Here is a 26,620-nt window from a genome sequence, read left to right as displayed (position 1 = left end):
AAAACCAATACAAGGTTATATGTCAATTATATCTCAATAAAAATAAATATGTATCTAAAGATATAATTTTTTTAAAATCTTTATCTCTGTCAGGATTCAGGTGCCCCTTCTTATACTGAAGAGACTCTTATCTCCTAGCAAGCCAGCCAACTCACCAGTATTACATGATGGTCAGTCTCTGTCAACTTCTACAGATGCTCTGTAGATGCTCAAATCCTGTGGGAAAGGGTAAAACAAATCTGAGAATTTTCTGAGATCCATATTAGTATGTATTAGGTGATGCGAATTCAGTATTGTCATTTTTTAATGGAATGAAAAGTCTGTAAGGGAACTAAGTAGTCTTCAGGTTATTTACTGTGGGAAAAAAAAAATAATTCTTCACCCCTCAATGAATCTTCATGGCACTGCACACAAAATCTGCTTACCAGAGGTCAGTGCTATGAATGTTAAATGACTTCTGTGTGAGAATCCTTAGATTTATCCTTGCTTTCTATACAAAGACTGCCCCTGTTCCACTGAGGCAGAGACGAGTCTTATACCTGGTGATAATATTAATTAGACATGAACAGATGAACAATGAGGGATGTGGAACTGCCATTACTAATGGTGGAGAAATTAGAAGCAGAGAAAGAAAAATACAGGTAATAAAGTCACACCAACACACATAGCACATACTTGGGAGAGGAGATAGGAAAAGAGTTATCATGTTCATTATATTGTGAACAGGGCAATTGGTAACTTATATAATAGCCAAAATGACGATTAATTTCAATTGATACTATAAGGTTAAAAAATGGTTTTTGCCCATTTGCTCAATCAACTAATCAAATTAGCTTGTTCTAACAACTTATCTTGGGTCATTAATTATTAACCGTGTTAGGCTGTTGCGAGGGAAAAACTAAAAGATAGTTATTTTCCTCAGGCTTTCAGTCTCCTACACTGCACATTTTTTACATGCTTACCCTGTGCCAGGCACTGTTCCCAACTCCCTTTGTCCCACTAGACCAAGAAATCCTTGAGTGTAGGAATGTGAAAAAACCATTATGACGCAGCATGGTCAGTACTAATCAGAAGGATGGCCTTCTGGGAAAGCTTCCCAGAAGAAATATTGATTGAGATGATCTTGAATAATGGGTAAATGTTATGTATTGGAGGCAACAAGGGCCTGAAGACAGAATGCCACTTTTAGAAAACAGTAAGAGAGTCCACATGATGGAAGAGCAGCATCTTTGAGGAAACAGAAGTTGAGGTAGCTGGAGTGGGGGGTAGGGGCCATGCACAAAGGGTCTCAGATGCTATGATCTGGAACTGGGACTTTATCCCATCAATGATGGAGAAATACTAAGGAAAAAAAACACATGCACAGAAAAATACAGCCAAGAGCATAAGGGAGCAAAACTATGAAGAGCTAATGATTAAGAGCTAAAAGTTCAGTGGGCCTGTCTTGAAGGTTGAATAAACAGAGAAATGAGAAGATCAGTCGGGGCAGACACAACAACCATTCCCAAATCCCCTTCTCTTGTCTTGCTTTCCTCCTGCTATAAAGACAAAAAATCAGGATACTGGCTTTCTAGCCTCCTTTAAGCTAAGGTTGGCCATGTGACCAGTGCCCATGAGATCCTGATCAGGCCACTGAGCTTAAGAGAAAGTCTGCAAGAGCTTCTCGCATACACAAACACAAAGGAATTGGACAAGCTACTTAAAGATTTTTCTTTCCTAATAAAGGGAAGGACTTGGGCTTCCCTGGTGGCGCAGTGGTTAAGAGTCTGCCTGCTGATGCAGGGGACACGGGTTCGTGCCCCGGTCTGGGAAGATCCCACATGCCGCGGAGCGGCTGGGCCCATGAGCCATGGCTGCTGAGCCTGCGCATCCGGAGCCTGTGCTCCGCAACGGGAGAGGCCACAACAGGGAGACGCCCGCATACCGCAAAAAAAAAAAAAAGAAACTATTACCTAATTAGCTCTAGACCAGTTCATTTTATACATTATCTTAAAAGGTCAGTAAGCACTATGTTAATAATAGTGAGTAACAAAGTCATACTGAACTAATACCACAGCAGCATTTGTAAATCCATTTTGTAACACCCTCCTTGTATTGTTACATGCTTCATTGTTTACTTTTTCTGTGGTTGCTAATTGTTACATAGTTCTCTGCTGGGGGCTGGAATCCCTTAATACCTCTCTTAGAGATTCTTAGTTTCACAGTTTCTGAAATGACAACAGAGCTAAAACAGAAGGAAATACAGTATCAAACCTCTGCTGGTGTGATTTCATATAGCTTCCTGAGAATGGTAACATTGTGTTTATCCATTTGCATATCAACTCCAACCTGTGCAGGAATATCAATTGCTCTCCATAGCTGCTCTCATCTTTGTTTTTCTGAATGTAAGGCATGCCAGTGGTGCATGCTGATGAGCTAGTATCCTCTCGCCCACACACACAGAGAAATTGTACTCATCATTGAACTTCAATCTGTTTGAGAAACAGATACCTTTTGATTTGAGGATTTGAGAGCAGGTGTAAAGTTTTCTATTAATAAAAGAAATGACAAATCAATATAAGATTTTATTTAGAACTAATGTATTTTTAATAAGTTTACTTTGACAAGTATATAATATGCTCTCATCACTGATTCTGATGAATACATTGATCGGCAAATGAGATGCTGGAATGTGGAATGCATTAGCTCGGGCGTCCTATTTCAAGGGCTTGAATTTTGATAATCAGAATCTAATCATTTAAATGCCTTTTAATTGTCAAGATCTGATCGACAAATATGATATATGCCTGAAAATACGCATTCTAAACAGAGCACGGCATAAAATCTAAAAAAAACTGGTAGCTTCTATCTGTAGGAAAAGAATCCAACAAGAGAGAAGCACTAAAAAAAGATGGCTTAAAAAATGGGTCCAAGTTCTGGAACAATATAACTATAATGAGGAACAAAGGTTCAGTTTAGAGAGGACCATACCCACAGCTGCCGCCATGAAGGCCAGGACATTGTAACACTGTTCTATATTCTCAAGGCTGATAATGAGTGCTCTGGGTATCCACGTTGTGGCTACAAGAACTGCAGTTCTTTGTACATCCTGTGCAAGAAAGAATCCTTTGACTTCTGGTTGCAGCAATGATTAGCAGAATCTAGATCTGGCATCTGCTCAAAAAGACCCATCCTATTTTTAATGTGACACACTGGGATCCTGATTGCCTTATGGCCTGACATGCCCCATTACTTTCAGGATCGAGGACTCAGCATCAAAAGTGTACTCACATTTCTAAATGTTTTAAGAACTATCTGAAATAGGCTAGGACTTCTAACATAATGAGCATATTTGTACAAACAACCTAGAGTTGCATTGGACAGAAGTGCTAAAGGAATAGAGGATAAGCTTGAAAGAGAGGTGCTCCAGCCCCACTCCAGGTAAAAAACATATTCATATTGAGAGTTCCTCTTACATTCTGGATAAAAATCCTTTTTTGACAAAGTTCAAAAGCTGGTTCTAAAGTTCATGCATAAATACAAAGGACCTAGAATAACCAAAACAATGTTGGAAAAACAACAAATTTAGAGGACTAACATGGTCTGATTTCAAGACTTATTGAAAAGCTACAGTAAGAAAGTGTACTATGGTGTCAATGTAGAAAATTAAATGGATGCAATAAAGAATCCACAGAGAGACTCACATATCTATAGCCATTTGGTTTTTGTTTGTCAATACTGGTGTAAGAAAAAATTGAATATCCATATGCAAAAAGGTAAAACTTGACTCACGTCACATCTAAAAATTATTTCAAAAATGGATTATAGGGCTTCCCTGGTGGCGCAGTGGTCGAGAGTCTGCCTGCTGATGCAGGGGACACGGGTTTGTGCCCCGGTCCAGGAAGATCCCACATGCCGCGGAGCGGCTGGGCCTGTGAGCCATGACCGCTGAGCCTGCGCGTCCGGAGCCTGTGCTCCTCAACGGGAGAGGCCACAACAGTGAGAGGCCCACGTACCGCAAAAAAAAAACAAAAAAAAAAACAAAAAAAAAATTGATTATACATTCAAATATAAAACCTAAAATTATCCAACTTCTAGAAGAAAATCTTACTGACTTTAGGTTAGGCAAATATTTTTAAACTGGGACTCAAAAAGAAAAACTTGATAGAATAGACTTCATCAAAACTGAAAATATTTGCTAAATTTGCTGTTCAAAGGTACTGCTAAGAAAATGAAAAGGTTGGCTACAGACTGAGAAAATATTTGCAGAACATATATCTGATAAAGGACTTATATTCAGACTATATTAAAAATTCTTATAACTCCATAAGAAAAGCAAACAATCCAATAAAAAAGGCAAAAGATACTAAAGAAGACACAAGGAAGACAAATAAGCACATGAAAATTTTCAACATCAATAGTCATTAGAAAAATGTTCATTAAAACCACTAGATACCCACTAGAATGGCTAAAAGAAAGAAAATTTTCTAAAAACAGAAGATGCCAAGTGTTGGTGAAGATGTCGAGCAACTAGATTCTTATGCATGGCTTGTGGGGATGCAGAATAGAACTGCCACTTTGGAAAATAAATTGGCAGGTTTTCTTATCAATTCAAATACACACATACAATATGGCCCAGCAATTCCACTCCTAAGTACTTATCCAAGAGAAATGAAAATGTGACCATACAAAGAGTTGTACTCAAGTTCAGAGCTGCTTTATTCATATTAATAATTGTCAAAAACTGGAAAGAACTCAAATACCCATCAACTGATGAAGGGATAAACTATTAGTGGTATATCCTTACAATGAAATATTGTTCAGCAATAGCATAGATGTTCTCAAGAGGCTTATGTTAAGTGAGAGAAGCCAGACACAAAAGACTACATATTCCCTTTAGATGAAATTCTAGAAAAGCCAGACAAAAGGATAAAAAACAATACATACATACTGCAATGATTTTTTAATATGCACAGGAAATCAAAAGATATACATAAAAAATGTTGACAGGGATTGTCCGTGAATAGGTTGGTGATTCTTTTCTTAATTATTTTCAACAATTTCCAAATTTGTATGAGAATGTACTACTTTCATAATATGGCCTTTAAGTATACAGAAAGGAATGCAAATAACACATACAAATACCTTTCCAAGGAAGGGACTGCTAGCAAATTTATCATGATAGGTAATTTGTTCCACTCTATTACATCTACCTGTTTAGTTCATGTTTTTCTTATTATTGAAGAACTTTTCAAAAATGTTTCCTCACCGTGGAAGTAATGGTCCGAATAGCTCAGCTTCCACAAAATGCAATTCATTTCATCAAGACAACAATGGCTGGGAATACTACCTGGGCAGGTAATTCCACAACTGAATATCAGTATTGCTCAGGTATGGAACCTTTCTCATTGTAATTGGCTTCTTCAAATGCTACATTCAGTTTGACACAAAGATAGTTCCCTGTGACAACCAGCTTATTAGCGTAGTTTTTTTTTTTTTTTTTCTTTTCTTGCGGTTCGCGGGCCTCTCACTGTTGTGGCCTCTCCCGTTGCGGAAGCACAGGCTCCGGACGCGCAGGCTCAGCGGCCATGGCTCACGGGCCCAGCCGCTCCGCGGCATGTGGGATCTTGCCGCACCGGGGCACACACCCGTGTCCCCTGCATCGGCAGGCGGACTCTCAACCACTGCGCCACCAGGAAAGCCCTAGCGTAGTTTTAATATGAGTTAAAGGTACCAAACTATACAAGTCATTTTCTTGAAAGTAATTGCAGAATAAGACATTATCTGTTATCAAAGCATAAGAAATGTGTTGAAAAACTAACAAAGAGGGCTTCCCTGGTGGCGCAGTGGTTGAGAGTCCGCCTGCCGATGCAGGGGACACGGGTTCGTGCCCCGGTCCGGGAAGATCCCACATACCGCGGAGTGGCTGGGCCCGTAAGCCACAGTCACTGAGCCTGCGCATCCGGAGCCTGTGCTTCCGCAACGGGAGAGGCCACAACAGTGAGAGGCCCGCGTTACTGAAAAAAAAAAAAAAAAAAAAAAATTGCTTACAAAGAAAACTGATGCTGTGGGAAATTTTAAGAACATTTCATATTGACAACTCAAAATATGAAAAAAATGCCTGGTGCATGTTTTGGGGAATGTTCATGCAAGATAACAGACTTTGAATATAAACAAGTACCTAGAAAACATTTTTGAATTACTTAAAAGGATATCTGTTCTTTTGAAAATGTACGGATTTGTGAAGTAACTACCAGTAAATACCTGAGGGGGTATAGTTATTGAGCCGAGCTACAAAGCTATGCATTTCTCCCAAAATACTCTACTTTTGCTGACAAAAATACAAAATGGAAAAGGTAAAAATTTTTTGCAATTAAAAACAGCCTGTGTGAAATCAAACTCAATCACCAAACATTATACATTATATAACATTCATTTGAACCACTAACTAAAACACAAGCCATTGCTTCATCGAAGAGATAATAGCAATAATATCGAACATTTGGTGAATTCCTAGTACATACCAATAACTATCCTAAGAATTAATGTTTTGTATTCATTTATTAAGTGCTTAGACTCAGAAACAATACTTTATATCAGACTTTACTCAGAAACATTAAATTGTATGATTGGCTTTTCTTGACCACCTCTTCCTAAATCCATTATCGAAAATATTTAAATTAAGTGACAATGTGAACACTATTTTAATGTGCCTCTTGTGGAACAAATTATCTCTTTCAGACAGTTACCATTAATATCAGAGGAAATACACTTACCAAATATTCCTTGGTACTATTCTAATCCTACCTGATATTTTTCGACTGATCATTGCTCTACATTATACAGTACATTTTGTCCCATTTTTACAATTCTCTTTTATTTGCATTACTTATTCTATTTATTGTCACATATTAGTGTCTATCTAGGATGTCTATTTGCTTCATTTGAAGGTGATGGTCCCTCCAAATCTAAAAGCTCCTGGAGAATAAGGGACAGTTCTAATTTATCTTTATTTTCCTGGGGCCCAGAACAGAACACTGTAAGTGGTTCAGTTGCTTTGAGCTGAAGACCGTTAAGCACTAATGCTCAGAAAGAATTTTCCTCACCTTAGGATGCAGTCTAATAACCTTGGGAGAGTCTCAGGTGTGAGGCAATATTAAAGTGCAAGGCTGTCTGCACAGGTAATTAATAGAAGGCAAGCAGGACCGGGCTTGTTCCCTGAGAAAGTTCAATCGCGGCGTCTTTAGTGGGGCAAAACCAGTTTCCAAGTACCGTATTAAATGACCTTCCTTCCTGCCCTGGCTCAAAGCAGGTAGAATTAAGAAGCATCAGACTTCTACGTGGCATGCCCAGGCCCTGCTCTGGCTCATTACTAAGTAGATAACTTCAGGCACCTCCATTTACCTTGCCTAGTCTCGTTTTCCCCTTCTGTAATTTTGAAATAAGGTCTTAATGAAGCAATATAAGTAAATCACTTCCTAGCCTAGGAAGCACTCAATCAATGACAACTATTATTATTACCTCTCTGTAGTCCATTGGTAGAGGAAAGCAAAGCGGATGTTTCATTTAACCGCAGACTGGTCAGCAGATGGTTCTGTTAAGGAAGAAAACAGAGGACCTCTCAAAGGCAAGTACGGCTGGATTACTTTCACCTGGTGAACCTGTAGGACACGGTAAGCCTATCAAGGGCTTCCTGTTACTGAACGCAAGTTCATGTGCCCCATGACGCACAGTGAGGCCAAACAGCAGAGGAAGGTTTACCGCAGGGCCACGCAAAGGAGAAAAGCGGCTCCTGCCCAAAACACCCCAACTCTCTAAAGGATTTCAGCAAAGCATTTTTAAAGGCAAGGTGAGGGAGGGCGTGGTTAGTTGTTGCAAATTTCTTGGCGTCAGAATCCTTTGATCTTGCAGCTGTCCAAGTAGGTCAGGTCATGATGTTCCTGTAAACCTCCAACAAGACAAATGTTATTCTCTGTTGTGGTGCTTTTTATCTCTGTATGAACGGACTCTTAAAGGTCAGAGCCCTGAGAATAGGCTATCCCATATATTTCAGGCTATAGGCAACATTCTTTTACAAAAGGGGCAGAGCCAACATGCCCAAGCCTGAGCAACAAAGCACAAAGGTTAAAGGAAAAGGAATAGATCCAATATGGAGTCAGATTTGTTCTTACATTACTGTTCACAAAATAGTTTTTTTTCCCTGCCCCCTGGAAGGAGAGTCACTTTTTCTGAGTTGGTGGGCGTCCTGCAGGCTCCTCTTCCAGCAGCTCCAGGTGGATGTGAGCCACACAGGCACCAGCCCAGGTTCAGCTCCAGCTGCTGTGACCTTGAGCCTTGAGCCTTCTCCCAAAAGCCCGATGGTTATAGGGTGGAGGATCCCCTCCAGGCTCCTGGTGAAGCCACATCTAGCTCAGGAGTTGGAGTTAGAGGTGGATATTTCAGGGAGAGGGGCTGGTAAAGGCAAAGAGGTGAAAGTCCCAGCGTTTAAGTAGTTCTGTGCTGCGTGGGGAGTGGGATGGATGTGGCCCAAGATCTCTGGCTTCCAAGGTTGAAAATTGGTGTCTTCCAACTCTCTGAGCCTTGGTTTCTTCAGCCAGGCACATTTTCCATCACAACCTTTGCCTTGCCTACCTCAAAATACTATTTGATAATCAGAAAAACGAAAAGACACACAAAACTGTATTTTGGAAATATAAGTGCTCATGATTTCCTCAAGTGCCTACTTGAGAAATGGTCAAGAGATGTTTCTCTCAGGCTACTTGAGGCTCTTAGACAAGTCACTGGACTCAGCTTGTCTGGAAAATGGGAAAGACAACTCCATCTCGCTAGATTTGTGGGAGATATGAAAATACAAATACTCTCACAGCCTTCTGCAAATTCCTAGATCAGCAAAAAATGCACCTTAATTAATTAAATGTTTCTCCCAAGAGAATACCTCAAGTTTATTATATCTGAGGCATACAGAAAGAGCCAGAAATGTTTCTGATGCAATATCGAAAAGCAGAATGGGCACTGCTGTCTCTCTCCCTGGTCCCTCCTGGCTGCATCCTTGGGTTTGTGTTTTCTCTACTCCCATACATTTTTTTCTTTAAATTTGGTTGGAGTGTGGAACCCAGTTTTGCCATTCCTTGCTCCCTCTTTTTTCTTTAGGCTGTTCTTTTCCTAACGGATTCTCCATACTCCATTAAACCCCATACTTTAGGATTAGAAAGACCAAACATTTCTCCAGGGGACCAAGCTTGTCTGGTCCTGATCCCTCCCAGGTCTGCTCTGGATGTGTTTGCTCAGAGGTGGCGGAGACCTCATTCAGTTCCTGGTTCCCTTAGAGATTAGGACTGAGGTTCGCCAAGGGTGCATTCAGCTCACACATCCCTTCAATCTCCGTAAACATTAAAATGCAGCAGGTATTATGCCTGCAAACCTCTGTGCAAAAATGTTCTGCCCGTGCTGACCAAGGAAATCAAGTCCATTAGAGCCACCAGAGCTCATTCTCACTTCCGAGAAGAGAAGACTCATAAATACTAGGCAGCTGTAAACAACAAGCAAAAATTTTTTTTAAATGCATTCTCTTTGGCTTTTGAATCTCTTTGGCTTCTGAATATGAGCAAAGTCATATGGTCTTTGACATCAGAAGAATGAAATTGAGCCACTGAGAAATGAGTAGATGAGGATTTGAATAGAACAAAATATTCCAAACCTTATCAGAAAATGCTGGACCATCCCACTCTATTTTTCCTCATATCCAACATCCCCCAAACCGTATATTCTTCCCAACAACACAAAAATGAGGGGAAAGTCATTTAAAAGATGCTTAGACATTTAGCATCACACAGAGTATGAATATTAAAGCTTTAATTTATATCTAATTAAATCCCAGTGTTTTATGGGGAGGCAGCATAGCATAGCTGTTAAGACCTTGGTCTTAGAGCCCCTCTGCTCCCCAGTATCTAGTGACCTTGAGTAAAGTATTTTAATCTTTCTGAGGTAGTGGTATATGATCAGGGACATACAATGGCAATAATTTGAGTAATTCTTTTGCTATATCATTCCATGGACGGCCTCGTACCAATTCAGAGAACTCATCCTTAAGCTCCCGTTCTTCTGGAACCACTTCTAGTATCAAAATCCGTATCAGTCAGTGTTCCATTAGAGAAGAAGAACCAGTGGGAGATAGATGATAGATAAGCAGATAGGTAGATTATAGATGACAGATAGATAGATAAGTTATTACAGAAAATTGATTTACATTTATGAGGGCTAAATCAGCAAGCCAGAAATCCACAGGCCAGGCCATCAGGACAGAAGCATCATGAATGGAATGAAACTCCGTGGGCACAAGCCAACACCGTCATCCAGGAGCAGAATGTCTTCTCTCTGAAAGGGAAACCTCAGTCAGTCCTGACTTTAAGTCCTTTCAACTGATACAGTCGGGCCCAGGAGGGCCAGATTATCCACGTAATCTCCCTCACTCAAGGTCCAGCGATTACAATAACTAATTACATACACAAAATACCTTCACAGCATTGGTGTCTGATTGAATCACTAGTCCAGTGTAGGAAGGACTAGTCTAGTGGACTCTAGTCAAGTTGACACATGAAAACATTATCACAAATGTTTAAAAACTCCAATACCTTGGGCTTCCCTGGTGGCGCAGCAGTGGAGAGTCCACCTGCCAATGCAGGGGACACGGGTTCGTGCCCCAGTCTGGGAAGATCCCACATGCCGCAGAGTGGCTGGGCCTGTGAGCCATGGCCGCTGAGCCTGCGCGTCCAGAGCCTGTGCTCCACAACGGGAGAGGCCACGGCAGTGAGAGGCCCGCATACCCCCCCCAAAAAAAATCCAATACCTAGGTATAAACCTAAAAAAACACAAAATTTACAAGACCTCTGCATTGAAAACTACAGAATTACTAGGAGAACTATGTTAAAAGATGTAAATGAATGGAAAGTTATACCATGTTCGTAAATTGAAAGTCTCAATATTGTAATGCTAACAATACTTCCCAAATTTAGTGATAGGTGAACACAATCCTACTTAAATCCTTAGCAGACCCATATATATATATAAATTGACAAATGAATTTTGGCAAAGAGGCAAAAATCACGAAAACAATCCTGAACCACAACAAAAAGCTGGATAATTTACATTCTAGATATCAAGACTTATTATAAAGATATATTAAGACAGTATAGATTGCCATAAATATCAAGAAAACAGAATAGAATTCAGAAACTGAAACATACATATGAGGTCACTTGATTTAGGACAAAGGGGCCACTCACTGCAATGCACTGGGGAAATGATAGAATTTTCTACAAATGGTTCTGGGTCAATTAGATAGCCATGGAAAAAAGTAAATCTTTATTCTTACCTCATATTATACACACACAAAAACCTGTCCCAGAGGGACTGTAGATCTAAACGTGAAAGGTAAAACAATGAACCTTTTAGAAGAAAACACATGAGAATATCTTCATGACCTTGGAGTAGGACACGATAAGCACTAACTGTAAAAGTATGTATATTTTTACATTTGTGTATATATATATATATTAAATTTAAGAATTTCTATTCATCAAAGGGCACCATTAAGAACAGAAGAGAATGTAGAAATAGACCCATACCTATATAGTCAATTGATTTTGGCAAATATGCCAAGAGAATTCAATGGGAAAAGGAAAATATTTTCAACAAATGGTACTGAAATTATTGACACCCTATGCAAAGAAAAAAAATCAATTCCTACCTCACGCTTTATTTAAAAAAGAAAAAAGAAAAAACCCTCAGGATGTATCATACACCAGATGATAATGGCCTAGTTTCTGATCTGAATGCTGATTATAGGGTTGTGTATGCTTTGTGAAAATATTTCAAGCCATACACTACAGTTCTGCGTGTATACTACACTTCTATAAAAAAATATTGTGTGTGTGTGTGGATAAATAGACGGATTGTATATACTTTACTTAAAGCCCTAACCTATGTGCTATTATTATAAACTATCTCTAATCCACACCCTGGTTCCACAAGGAAGAAATCTCCCCTACCTTTAATTTTAATAGTATTTATTTGTGTCGTAGACATTTGGGCTGCTATAACAAAAATGCCACAGACTGCGTGGTTTATAAACGACAGAAATTGATTTCTCACTGTTCTGGAAGCTGGAAGTCCAAGATCAGGGTGCTCGCATGGTCGGGTTCAGGGACCCAATCTTATCCATCTTTGTATGTCCCATACCAATTGCACATCTTTACTTTGGGTGTACACACAGTACTCACAAATTATATATAAACCCAGATTTTTGGTAGATAAATAAATAAACCTAACTGAATACTTTGAAATCAAAAAAGCTTCATTTTAAGCCTATCCTTGCTTTGAACTCACACACTGCCAGAAAAAGTGAGAAATTTCTTCTCCTTCTTTCCTCATTCCCACCCTTTCTACTAACAACAATAACAACAACAATAATATTGCTTAGTAAATTATAGACAATTTCTATGTTTAATCATCTTCATATCAACATACTTTCTCTACTTGTCACACACTAGATTACACATGATCATATTCCATCACAAAAGTGACATCTCTTTTGTGAAAAATTTGTTTCTTTTGACTCTTCTGTGCCCTGGTATGTTTGAACATAAATACTCATGATCATCCAGGGTTAATAGGCCCCAGGTAAGTGTCATGCCCATTATTAACCCTGCCCTTTTGCTTATTAATCTCTCTAAATATTTCAGGATTGCAAATACACTTTCTTTCACATGAACTCCAGTTGATTGATAGGGATATATTGGGGTCCTGTACTCAGAAAGATTCTAAAGTTACCTTCGGTAGTAGCAATAAAATTAGTAAAGGAGATTGGACAAGTGGTACACATACTACATATTTGCCACCCCTTTTCCACGGCCTTTAATTATTTAATCCCTAAGTGAAAATTGAAATAGTCACTCTTTTATTCATTAGTTCTTCCACTCATTCAAGATATACTTTTGAGCACTGACTACACTAGGCTCCTAAGAGCCAGTATGATTAGAGAATTAGCTAAGTGCTCTAGAACATTACCTCCTAGGGCCTTATAAACAAGATATTCTTTTTATGGTTTGTACCATCATTTTAACAGTGTCGATTAATGATATTTCATAACACTTCTCTTTGCTTAAAAAAATGTATTGTGTTTTAAACATTATGATATCTCATTCACCTTATATAACATTCCTGTTAATTGCAAAGACATATTCCTATACCCATGTGACAAATAAGAAACTGAGTCATAATAGAGCATAATGTACCAAACCAGAAAGCTGAATCTGGGTTTCTCTAACCATAGAATGTTAGATAAGAAAAATGTGCTGATGATCATTCTAGTATTTCTACAATAATGTTTTGTTTTTGTGACTTCCCAAGAGAAGTCCCTTTCATGATCTTTTTCTGCTCATTCACTGCATGCTTAGACTTTGCTAAGTATGAAAAGGCCAGCATTCAAACACAGGCAGGGAGTAAATTCAAATAAAATTGAGAAGCTGGCCCCAGAATTGTAATTTTAATTTTCTTCTAGAAATGCAGAGCTTAAGTAGTTGTATTTTCTCCTTTCCTTGCCTTCAAGTTGAGTTTGCTTTTTGATATGTGTTCAACAAGCATACACACATGCTGATTACCCTTCGTACCTGCTAAGTCGGAGAAAAGGAGTATGTGAGAGTGTGTGTGTGTGTGTGTGTGTGTGTGTGTGTGTGTGTGTGTCCAGTAGAAAGTAAAGAGAGAAAGAAAACTTATACAGAAATCACACAAGAACATAGCTTGGTGTTGCTGTTCTCATTTGTTTCTCTTTTTTTCTCTTTTCTTTGTGGCATGGCAGCCACAGGACACTAGGAATGGCTAGAGAGAAAAGTTTTTGGTTCCCTGTGACCCTCAGTCAGAAGGCATGTCATGTAGATGGACAAAACCCTAAGATTTGGGTCATTTATTTTGAAAATCTGGTACATTTTACTAGCTGAGCATTGGTTACTGCTCCCTGAAACCAAATACATTTTCATTTTCTAGCTCTATTTTCCATGCAACTTCCCATGAAAAGAAATATCAGGCTCTCAGGAGTGATTATTTAGATAGGTAAAGGCTAGTCCCACATCCTTAAGACCAAATGACATCTCTACTCTAACCTAAATTAGACCAGTTTTGACTTGTGAATTGCAGGGTTCTGAATATTATTTTAGGTCCTCTCTTTAGATTCACTCCTTTCAATTAAATATCTTTCCTCCACGTTGAGAATTTTAAAATATTGCCCAAGTATCTCCTAGTAAAGCATTATCCCCTAAGTATTTCTTAAAGAATTGGCTAACTCTTAAAATTGTCGCTCTACCAAACATTTGTGAATTTAATTAATTCATTTTCTTGACTTCATAGGTGTAGTATCACACGTACAAATTATAATATACAGATCTACTTCCTGGCAGGGAGCACCTTGAGTTTAGCACAACAATCTCTTACACCACACACACATCATTCATTAGCATGTGCATGAGACCCCACTCATTAATTAATTAAACCCCCTTGTGTATAAATAAATCACACCCCTAGCTATAGAAAGGCACTTATTTTTATCTTTACATTTGCATTTCAGTGCTGTCTAATAAATGCAATTGGACAGTTCTATAATATCTTTCGTTATAGCAAAGATTTGGCTTTGCTGAGAACAAGTTCCATATGCTGAACTCTGTCCATTTCAAGCCCAACAGAGTAGTGTTAGAACCATCATTATCCTTTACTCGGTCACTAATATTCCACGTCAAAAGACGCATGATCAAAGTGGAGGAATGTTTTGCAGGCACATAGGTCCTACTAGGAGGGAAAACTTTTGGCAGAGTCTCAGGCAAAACGGCCTCTTGAACTCCAAATGTCACCCTTACCTGCTTCTGTCTGTCTGAAATAGTGCATAAGCTATCATCAGTCTCTGTGTTCTGACTTCCTCAGCTGTAAAATGGGATAATAATAAGACTGAGCTCATTAGGCTGTTGGGGGGAGTAAATGAAATAACAGACATGAAGTATTTGTCAAAAGACCTGCCAGAGCAGAACAGAAGCTAGGAAAAAAAAGCTGAGATGATCCACCAATTAATTGGAGCCACTTAAATCTTGATAATGAGGCCCTACTGTGTGTCAATCACTTTAAGGGGTGCTTTTCTTACATCATCCCAAGCAATCCTCACAATTGTGTTAGTTACTATTCCCATTGTACACATAAAACAATGTTGCAGTTTATAGGAACCTGGTTCAGAGAGTTTCAGCAGTTCTCTCCAGGTGGCACAGATTCTGATGCAAGGATTCTGGGATTAAGGTCTATGCACTTTCTCTGATAAAAAACAAAAAAAAGCTGAAGAACAAATGCAAGAGAACTTTTTGTGCTAGAAAAATACCAAAGCCCCATAAATGTTTTTTTCTCAGAGAATTTTTATAGATAATATTTAGTTTAATAAAACAGGAAAATTTTTTTTTTTTTTTTTTTGCGGTACGTGGGCCTCTCACTGCTGTGGCCTCTCCCGTTGCGGAGCACAGGCTCCGGACGCGCAGGCTCAGCGGCCATGGCTCACGGGCCCAGCCCCTCTGCGGCATGTGGGATTCTCCCGGACCGGGGCACTAACCCGTATCCCCTGCATCGGCAGGCGGACTCTCAACCACTGCGCCACCAGGGAAGCCCAGGAAAATGTTTTTAACAATATCATCAAGTATGGAGAGATTCAATGATAGAAACTAGAATATTAGGCATCTTTAGCATTGAATAAATGAGTTTCAGAGTAACTCTGTTACCTTGCCAGCCATCTCAGCTCAAACTTGTCCTGCTTCACACATGGGGGATAAAGATAACCAGTCAAATTTTCTATTTGTCAAAATTTCCTGGTAAAACTGCCAGAATGCCTAACTTAGTTTAAAAAAAGAGAAAGAAAGAAAAGGGTTGGTTTGGGATACAACCTACAAAAGAACAAGGATGCTTTTATCCGCATTTATACAGAGATTTTTTAAATGTTTACTTGTAATATGATTAGTGTTTGAAAAGATTTATCTAGTATAAAAATAGTTTTAAAGTTGTAAAAAATGTTTTAAATAAATAAGAGGCTCTGAGAACCATCTAGCATTTAAAACATTGTTAAGTACTGATTGAAGTGTCATTTTAGTAAAGCTCCTAACATTTCTTGCATAAACTAGTGCCCTTATATGTCGACATAAACACTTTCTCCATTGCAAACAGTATGTAGTCTTGGCTCTTAGCAAAGATGGATACCTCGAACAAGGGATTAGTATTAGCATTTCTTCACCAAATGGTGAAAATTCATTATGACCTTTTCCTCTAATATATCCTTGTATAATCTATATTATATTTAGATCCAAGAAACTAGTATAAGAATTTCCATGGGGAGAAAGGTGGCATTTTATTGTAAGTCAGAGAGATTTTTCCATACAGGCACTGCTACCCTTCCTGTATGTATAAATTAATAGAAGATTTTTTAAAAACTTAGTTTAAAAAAAAATATATATATATATACATAACATATATAAATATATAAAACACAGAGAGGACATTAATACTATTTTGTATTTTTTCTCAAACTCAGTGCAGTCCTGTTCTTTGATTTGTATGTTTTTGTATCTATCACCACTCCAAGTACCTAAGATGCTAAAATGCTGGATTCTGAGACATAACCATTAGGATAGTTGTTACATATTTAATTTCATGCTCCACTCGGCATAAAGCAGTGGTGGGACTACAGACCAAAGCAAATTAAGTGGCTTCTTAGATAATTTCCTGCTTAATTGAAAGCAGGTAGCTTTTTAAAAGTAATAATTGGCATTGTTTCAAATGATTGTAAAGTTCTTTCTTTTTTTTTTTTTCATACATGGTTATAGGGTAACATTCTACTTAGTCCAAGCACAATGGGTTGGAAGTCTCCCACTAAGTCTAAGGGACAAAAATGTGACCTAGTTCTGGTGACAAATGAATGGAACACTCCATGGAGGCGTGTGGATAAGGAGCAAGGTGGAGGAGAAAAAGAAAATACATACATATACACATATATGTACACATAGATATATCTTTTTTTCATTAACATGTACAATAAATTAGATTTCCTTTCTATCACTCTGCTTTACTCTTAGCATTGGTTTAATGTTAGCAAGTGGTCAGTTATGAGATTGGTAGCCCCAGTTCATATCTAACAGACAGGGCTTCCTCATTACAGTATAAAACTAACCTTCAGCTGTGATATACTCTATATGACTGTAGGAGATGCAGTCCTAGAGTGAGTGAGTGAGTGTGAGCATACTAATAAGGAAGACATAAAGGAATTAGGTTTGATATAAATGCCTCTATAATAACTAGACTATGGAGTTCCGTTTTGCCAGGAGTCAGTATTCAGAACTTTTCAAATAAATTAGATCTGCTAAAAACCTTTTAAGTTACAAAAAAGAGGGAATGCTTTCTTGTTGCCTAGATTTAAGAGAAAAACAGAGAGTCAGAGAGAAAGAGAGACAGAATGAGGCAGAGAGGGGAACAGGTGTTCTTCAGAACCAAACATTTTAAAACACTACAAGGGAAATACACATACTGAATTTTTACATTCAATTGCCAAGACGATTCATGCAACTGATAATGGTGTACATCAGCACCCTAGAGCCATGGGATAAGTGCTAGAGGTGCATTTTTGGTATTTACTAAACTTCTAACTTGTCCGAGTCTCTCTCTCTCTCTTTTTCTTTTTTAAATTGAAGTTACAGTGGATTTACAATGTTGTGTTAGTTTCAGGTGTGCATCATAGTGATAGTGATTCATTTTTGTTTTGTTTTTTGACAGATTATATTCCATTATAGGTTATTACAAGATATTGGGTATAATTCCCGGTGTTATACAGTAAATCCTTGCTGTATAAGGATAATAATAAGAGGATATGAAGTTCTAGAAAGAATATGAAACTGAAAATTCAAATACTGGCAATAACTGCTCTAGACACTAAGGATGCTGCTAAAAGAACTCCATCAGGTACCTCATAAGTTATAAAGATAGTCTTAGGGAATATTAGTTTTGAAACTGGTTAGGTTCTCAGTTTCTTCTCATATTTTGGCATATTTGACATATTCTGGCCTTCTTCCAACATTACTCCCCTCAGTACTCAATACAATTTTTCAGAGATTCCTAAAGGAAAAATCAATAGTTGGTTGTTGCTTGAAAAGATGATGCCTGAGTTTCTGGCTTGAGTATCTGAATTAATGGAGATGCTGTTTAATGAGACAGAGAACACAGATGAGAGGGAGAATTTAGGCCTGTTGAAATTGAACAGCCAGCGGCACATCTAATTGGAGATATCCAGTGATAATTAGAGACCCAATCCATGAATCTGGATTTAAGAGAGAGATCTGAGCTAAAGACATACATTTGGAATCTTTTAGTTTTTTCATACCGCTTCGAATTGGACAACATTATCCAGGGTCAGTACATAAAGGAAGAAGAGTGCAGAACCTCACATCACACGAACATTTAAGGACTAGGTAGAAAGAAAGAAAGAGAGAAAGAGAGAGAGAGAGAGAGAGAGAAAGGAAGGAAGGAAGGAAGGAAGGAAGGAAGGAAGGAAGGAAGGAAGGAAGGAAGGAAGGAAGGAAGGAAGAAAGAAAGAGAAGAAAGAAAGAAAGGAAGAGAGAGAGAGGAAAAGAAAGAAAGGAAGAAGGGAGGGAGGGGGAGGTGGGAGGAAGAAAAGAAAGAAAGGAAGAAACTCTCAAAAGAAAATGAGAAAGTAAAGAGAAGTAGGAAGAATTTTACTTAATGAAATTTCCAGGCCCTTAACCTCTAACTTTCTTCCAGCCTTTCACTTACTGTTTGTGCTCTACTGCCTTCCCTATTCAATCCCATTACAATCACTTTTACCTCTCTTTTGTACTGTCAATAGTCTTTCTTATTGACTTAAACCACTACCCTACCATACTTTCCGCTTTGGATCAATTTTTAAAAATCCACATTTTTATAATATATTTATAACGATATCTTCCCTATAACTACCTTTCTGGCTGTTACTGAGCCTGAGAATAAGAGACTTCCAAGGTACGCCCTCTGGCTCAAACACCCAGCCCAAGTATTTAGCTTGCATAATCACTGTATAAGTGCTATATTGAGTATGACAATGGGAAGAAATACTAATATTTAAACATATATCATTTGTTAGTCTTGCTCTCTGATACATCTTTTACGTATATTTACTCTTAAAAACCATGAATTAATTTTACTGGCTTTTAAAAAGCTAAGAACCTTACCCCAAATCTCATTAAAATACAGATATTCTGCTTCCAGAAGTCTTGTCCATGCCACCAGTCTCAGCTGCCTTCCAAAGAATAAGAAGGTATTATTCCCTCCGTCAAAGTATTTTCTCTGTTGGGAAAGATGAAAATCCACTTATACTAAAATAATTTGAAAATGGTACAAATCTAACAGAAACAGCTACTGAGACCCCTTCATAATCTACAATGTACCACAAAGAGTATATAGCTCAATGGTTCTCAACTCTGGCTGTACTTTTTTAGAATCACCAATGGTGGTTTTAGAAAACATTGGGTCTTTCCAGAAAGATGCACCAGAAGTGCTTTTCCCTAGTCTTTCTCGTAAGTACAACTAAAAACACATTGTGAAAAATAAGCATAAAATGACTGAAGACAAGGTGAAAAGAAGTAGGCAAACCAGTAGGGAAACTACAAAATGCTAAGGAAAGGAATCAAACAAAGTCTAAATAAGTGGAGAGACATACTGTGCTCCTAGATTGGGAGACCCCATTTAGTAAAGTTGTCAATTCTTCCCAAATTGATATACAGTTTAACACAATTCCTATCAAATATCCCAGCAAGGTTTATTCCAAAATGTGTATGGAAAGGAATGGAACTAGAATAGCTTTTAAAAAACGTACAAAGCGAATGATATCAGAGGAATCAGGCTACCCAATTTCAAGGCTTATTACATAGCCACAGTTGTCAAGACAGTGTGGTGTATATGGAAAGATGGATATATAGATCAATAGAACAAAACGGGGAAGCCAGAAATAGACCCCCACGAATACTACCAACTGAGTTTTCCAAAGGTACAAAAGCAAGTTAATGGAGAAAAGACAGTCGTTTTCAACAAATTGGATATTCACAGGCAAAATATGCACCTTGATTTAAATGTCACACCTTATATAATAATTAACTTAAAATGGATTATAGACTTGAATGTAAACTGTGAAACTGTGAAACTTTTAAAGGAAAACATAGGAACAAGTCTTCAAGATCTAGGACTTGGTGGAAATTTCTCAGACACGACACCAAAAGCATGACACATTTTTAAAAATCAAAATATTGGACTTCCTCAAAATTAAAAACTTTGCTCTCCAAAAGAGTCTTTTAAGAGTATAAAACGACTGGGACAAACTACTTGCAAACTGCATGTCTGATAAAGGACTCATATCTAGACTTTATGAACAACTCTCAAAACTCAACAGAAACAAAACAATCTAATGAGAAAATGGGCAAAAAACATGAAGAGAAATTTCACTGAAAAGAATATGTGGATGGCAAATAAAGACATAAAAAGATGTTCAACATCACTAGTATTAGGAAAATGCAAATTAATAACATCATGGTGAGAAATCACTGGACGCATATCAGAACAGTTAAAATAAAAAATGCTGGCAAGGATGGGAGAAACTGGCTGTCTCATGCATTACCGTTGGGACAGTAAAATAGTACCGCATTTCTGGAAAATAGTTTGGTAGTTTCTTTAAAAACTAAACATATACTTACCATATGAACCAGCAATCACACTCCTGGGCATTTATCCCAGAGAAATGAAAACTCATATCCACAGAAAAACCTATACATGAATGTTCATAGCAGCTTTATTTAGAACAGCCCCCAAGAAAGGAAACAACCACAATGTCCTACAATAGGTGAATAATTAAACTGTGATACATCCATATAATGAAAAACATCTCAGTAACAGAAAGGAATAAACTATTGTTACATGCAACAACTTGTAGGGATCTCAAGGGCATTACGCTGAATGAAAAAAGCCAATCTCAGAAGGTCACAAGCTTGTATGAATCAATTTATATAACATTCTCAAAAGGACAAAATAATAGAGATGGAGAATAGACAAATGGTTGCCAAGGGTAAGGGATGGTGTGTGTGTATGGCAGGAGACTAAAAAGGGACTACACCAGGAAGATCTTTGTTGTGTTGGAATAGTTCCATGTCTTGACTGTGCTAGTGGTTATAAGAATCTGCAAGCGATGAGAAGACACAGAATTATAGGAACACTTTATACCAATGTCAATTTCCTGATTTTATAACTGTTCTATAGTTATGTAAAATGTAAACAATGGTGGAAACAAAGTAAAGGATATATGGAACCTCTTTGTACTATCTTTGCAAATTCCTGTTAATCTATAATTCGAAATAAAGTTAAAAAAAAAAAATAGATGTCCAGGCCATACTGCAGGACAAGTAAACAAAAATCTCTAGGTAAGGAACCTAGCCAGTTGTATTTTTTAAAAGTTCATGGGGTAATTCTAAAGTATGGCTAAGGTTTGGAACCACTGGCAGCTCATGCTATTACTGAAACTACAGGGACTGAAACACCTGTGATTAAGTCTAGTTGAAGATAGGAAGGAAGAAAAATATGCAAATCTATTTTAGGTCTCTTGAGGGTCTCCCCCCACAATGTTGAAACCTGGCATTTAAGAGAATCCAAATAATGTGGATGGGATAATCAGTCATCTATTATGTTATAGACCATTTTATACAAAAATGCCAACCCCAATAGACTGTTCTTTTGATTCTAAAGCATTTGGTATCGATGTTACAATTTTCAAACGCTAAGGAGCAATTACAATCACATTTAAATATGCAGCAATTTTAGAAAATTAATGTTTCACTAACTCCTCATTTTTGATGGGTAACAAAATGAGTTCGAGGGTTTAAAAAAAATAATTTAACAAACTGCTGACTGCTACCAGCAGTTTCCTGGGAAACGTAAAAAGTAAATATTCCAATCTTGAACGTGAATTCTAATATATTAGTTATTTTTACTAACGATCATTAACTACCACGTAGTAGTCTCAGAACTGTGCCTAGTGTGGTTAGTAATCATTCCTTAGCACCATCATGAAAAGATACTCACCGTGTATCTATTCAATTGGGTCAGGAGATTGAAAGTTTAGGAAAGAGTCCTTCTCTGCCTTCTAAGGGTTTAAAATCCGTTTGAAGACAGAACCAAATATATAAACAATAAATTAAGCAAAGATGGATATGCTGAAATCTGGACTCATAAAGGGGCCAAAGTGCTTGTTTTTACTGGAGGTATTTTTGCAAGAGCTAGAAAGGGAATTTGTATCCTCTGGGCTCAAGAATCCCGCAGATGAGCAGCTTCGGCAATGCAAATTTATGCTATCCGTGGGAGGGTTTCGCTTAGTTCTCAGCTGTGGACTTACTTCCAAAAATGCAGCTGTTCTGAAGCAAGAGGTTTGTCCAAAAAAAGTGAAATACAGCATAAGGTATTACCTTCCATCCAACCCTGGTCAATAGCTAACTACTTCCCTCCCTTCCGCCCTCCCACACCCACCTCCGCCACCTTCAGGGCTTAAAGATTTTTGTATGGGGGGGGGAGGGTGGAAGTGGGTTGCATACTGAACTATTTGCCTTACTTCGAAAACTACCGGCCTCTTCCATCTCTCCTCCTTTCTCTCTCTCTCTCCCTCCCTCTCTCCTTTTCTCCTAACCTCGCTCCCTCCAAATACGACCCTCACGCACCCTCCATTCTAATTTACAGCACTACAACTTCCCAGATCTGTTTTCTCTTCTGGAAGGATTTATCCTTTTGGAAGCGTTCAGTTCCTAACTGTCGTGAAGTCTGATTTAAAAGCAAAATAAGAAGCACTACGTTTTAAGAGGGGATAGTGCAAATTCTTATTAAAAAGTTGTTTTGTGATTGTGGGAGATAATCAACACCTACCCCGGCATTCTCTAAGACAGCTGAGGTTTACCATTTTCGCTATTCCGGCAATAAATATTTCCTCCTTTTGCTCTACGCCTTTTGGCAGGAGTCTTGACTCTGCAGGTGTTAGCGCTGCAAGGGCTGAACCCAACCGCCAATAGGGCTGCCGAGCCTAGCATGGGATGCTGCCCAGCAAAACACAGAGCCCAGGGAGACCGCGACGGAGAAGGGAGGCTGCGAGCACGCTTCAGAAGAGATTGGGACTAGAGCCCTAGAAAACTAGAGAGAGTGCATTTCCCGGCAGGGGGAACCCGCAGGAGCCTGGAAAAAGAGAAAGAGACAGAGAGAGAGAGAAAGAATGAAAGAAACCCACCCCCGCGCTCTTGGGCTCAGCGCGAGCGAGAGAGCGCGCGGGCTGCCGGGGCTGCTCCAGCTGGAAGTCATTGCGCCGGGTGGCGTCGGCGTTGTCACGGCGACCGCCCTGCCGGCGCCAGCGGAGGGGGGGAGGCGGGCTCGGTGAATGGGTGACGTCACGCGGCCGGCGCCAGGCAGTCTGGGCGGCCGAGCCAATGAATCAGCTGTCGGGGGAGAGAGCGCGGCGCGCGGGAGGAGGGTGCTGGAATGCGCCGGGAGCCGCGCGGCCCGGGCGCAGGGAGGCGCTCCGCTCCGTCCCGCCCCGCCGGTCCCGGGGCGATTGGCGCGTTCCTGGCGAAGCTGGGCTGGCGCTCCCTTTTCCTCGCGCCGGGGCTGCCGCTGGGACCCCTAACTTTGTGCCAGTTCCCCCACCAGCGCGCGCTCTGCAGGGAGGCCCGGGAGCTGGGCCTGGTACGGTTAGAGAGGACTTGTTTTCCAGCTATTGTGACTATGCCATTTACTCATTAAAAAAGGGAAAACAAAATAAAACTTGTCCTGGTAGATAAAGTGGACTTTGAAAGTGTTGAATTGCTTCACTGCGGCCTTACTGTATGCTCTGCATTGTGCTGGAATCACAAAAAAAAAAAAAAAAGAAAAAATCAGAGGGCTCAGAAGAGTTTAAGATTGTACAGGGAAGAACGAAATGTAACAAATTCATGATTCAGGCCTGGAGCCGACTGCGTTTTCTTCCATTATTGCATTGTGCTGTACTATACAGTGTCTTTAAGCGTCTAGAAGGTGAAGGCTCCAATTTTTCAGTGCTTTTGTTTTGTTTTTCCTCTGCCCTGTCTTGCTGTCCATTAGACAGTGACCTCCAGAAAGCCAAGTACTGGGTCATGGTTATTTTAGCAGCCCCAGCGTTTAGCACTCTCTCAGACAGGGTAAGCGATCTAAATTGTGATGGATAATCTACAATGCAAGAGCAAATAATCTTTGAGTAAAGGCTTGCGTCAAATGAATACCCCTGAATTCCTAAACATCTATTTTGGGTGCTTACTTGTTGGCTTTTGGTGGTGTCAAGAGTGGTGATGCATCGTTACTGAAACTGGAAAACTAAAGAGTATGGCCTGAACGTTAGAGAAGATGTTCAATCTGCTGCAGTCATTCCCCTCTCTGGGTTTCTTCATCTGTAAAAGGAGTAGACGTCGTGAGATGTTCTCTTAAGACCCCTAGAGTTCTATAAGCCCATCATTGTATTTATCAACCATTAAAACTAAATTTTGAGTTTACTATTCCTATTCCATTGTGGTAAACACAACGATCTTGCATGTTCAACGAACAGTTCAGGGTGCCTGAACTCAGTATGTGAGTACTAGAAGTTTTGGTTGAATTTTTTTTTAAGTTAGAAGATAGGATCTCTGACCTGAAAATCTTTAAAGATATGCAAGTAAGAAATAAACTAGAGGACTTCCCTGGTGGCGCAGTGGTTGAGAGTCTGCCTGTCGATGCAGGGGACACGGGTTCGTGCCCCGGTCCGGGAAGATCCCACATGCCGCGGAGCGGCTGGGCCCGTGAGCCATGGCTGCTGAGCCTGCGCGTCCAGAGCCTGTGCTCCGCAACGGGAGAGGCCACAGCAGTGAGAGGCTCGCGTACTGCAAAACAAACAAACAAAAAAAACAAAACAAAAAAAAGAAATAAACTAGAAACCACAAGAAGACGCTAATAAGCTGTTACAGACCAGTGCATCTCAAAGTTTGATGTGCATTCAAGTCACCCGGCATCTGGTTGAAATGCAGACTCAGGTGCAGGTTGCAATTCCAGATGTATTACAGGCGTCCAAGTGTTGCTGGCCCATGCACCACAATTTGAGTAAAGAGCGTCTACACTACAAAGTAGTAATCATGTCTTAAGTAAGTATATGATGGGTGTAAGGTGGTGTTATTTCCTGAAAGCCTCTGGAGGAGGTGAGTTTGAGCCAAGTGTCTGAGGATGTGACAGGCTGAGGGGAATAAAAACACTTTCAGGAGAAGAAACAGCATAAATAACGACAGACACTAGAGGGAAAGGAGCAAGAAATAAGTAGGGCAGTGGAGAGGATTTTGTTTGACTTCAATTAAGAAATATTTTGGAGAGCTACAAAAGATGAGATTGGATATTTGCTGCTGGGGGATGGGTAGTATGATAATGAAATAGGGAATTTACAATTTTAGAGCTGAAAAGAACCTTAGACATTATTAGCCCCAACTAATTTGCTACAGATGAGGAAACTGAGTAGCAAAATGATTCCATTAGGTAATGGCAGAGCTCGGAGTGGAAGCCAACCGGAAAATTGTAGATTGCATACATTCTGTAGATAGCAGAGCTCTTGACGGAAGGAAAACCATTTGTTATTGTTGGGCAAAGTGGAAATATGAAGGAAGAATGAAAGCAAGAGAGACAGACCTATAGGAAATAATTTAATAGTCGAAGCATGGAGTTTCAGATAAGGTCTGGGAGATGAGGAAATAAAGGGAAAGATTTAATCTGAAAAATTTTGGTTTTATATAAGTTATAATGCCTGAAACCAGCTGATTAAGTCATCTTTTTTCCTGTAAGAGAATTCCCTCCATCCTTCTCATATTCCAATCCAATGTTTTTCAAACCTGACTCACATAGGCATCACCCCAGTAACTTAAAAAAAAAAAAAAAAAAGAATGCCTGGGCTCCACCCCACATGAATTTAATCAGACTCTCTGGGAGTAGAGTCCTGACATCAGAATTTTTAAAAGCTCCCCAGGTGATTATAATGTCCAGCCAGTGTTGAGAATCCCTAATCCTAATATATAGTCAGCAGCTCATTTCAGAGACTTCATTTCTGCTCCTGAACATTTCTCCTAGTGCTAACTATTATACGGTAGCTACAATATCATTTTTAATACTTGGTAGATTTTGTGGTGGATTTTGATGGTTTATAGCACATTCTCTATGCTCAATGTCTTCTATCCCTCATTACTGTCATGGCTTAGTTGTGAACATATCCTGATATCTCTCATTGGCAAGAAAAGGAAAAGTGATTTGGCACATTATTGGATGGAAATGATAAAGCCGGTCTATGAAACTATATGGTACCATAGTGTGGCAGTGTGTTGCCTTATAGTTATTTTATCTTAGCTTTAACAATCTACATTAATAGCCTCTTTAGGATTACAGCTGATGAAAGAGGTAAGTACGTAAAATACCTACTTGGGGGGCTTCCCTGGTGGCGCAGTGGTTGAGAGTCCGCCTGCCGATGCAGGGTACACGGGTTCGTGCCCTG

The 26,620-nt window shown here is 39.2% G+C and overlaps 1 long non-coding RNA gene across 1 annotated transcript; it reads right to left on the bottom strand.

Annotated features, from left to right (window-relative positions):
* Positions 1–152: 152 nt before the first annotated feature.
* On the bottom strand, positions 153–24,648 carry LOC117202689 (uncharacterized). The gene is made up of 5 exons (XR_007479906.1): positions 24,383–24,648; positions 19,266–19,380; positions 10,226–10,353; positions 7,501–7,573; positions 153–216 (listed from the first exon to the last, which is right to left on the bottom strand). It is a non-coding gene; the product is annotated as an uncharacterized LOC117202689 (long non-coding RNA).
* Between the last annotated feature and the right edge of the window lie 1,972 nt (positions 24,649–26,620).

Source organism: Orcinus orca, chromosome 10, assembly GCF_937001465.1.
Source record: "Orcinus orca chromosome 10, mOrcOrc1.1, whole genome shotgun sequence".
NCBI lineage: Eukaryota > Metazoa > Chordata > Mammalia > Artiodactyla > Delphinidae > Orcinus > Orcinus orca.
This window is presented reverse-complemented; position numbering and strand designations above follow the sequence as displayed.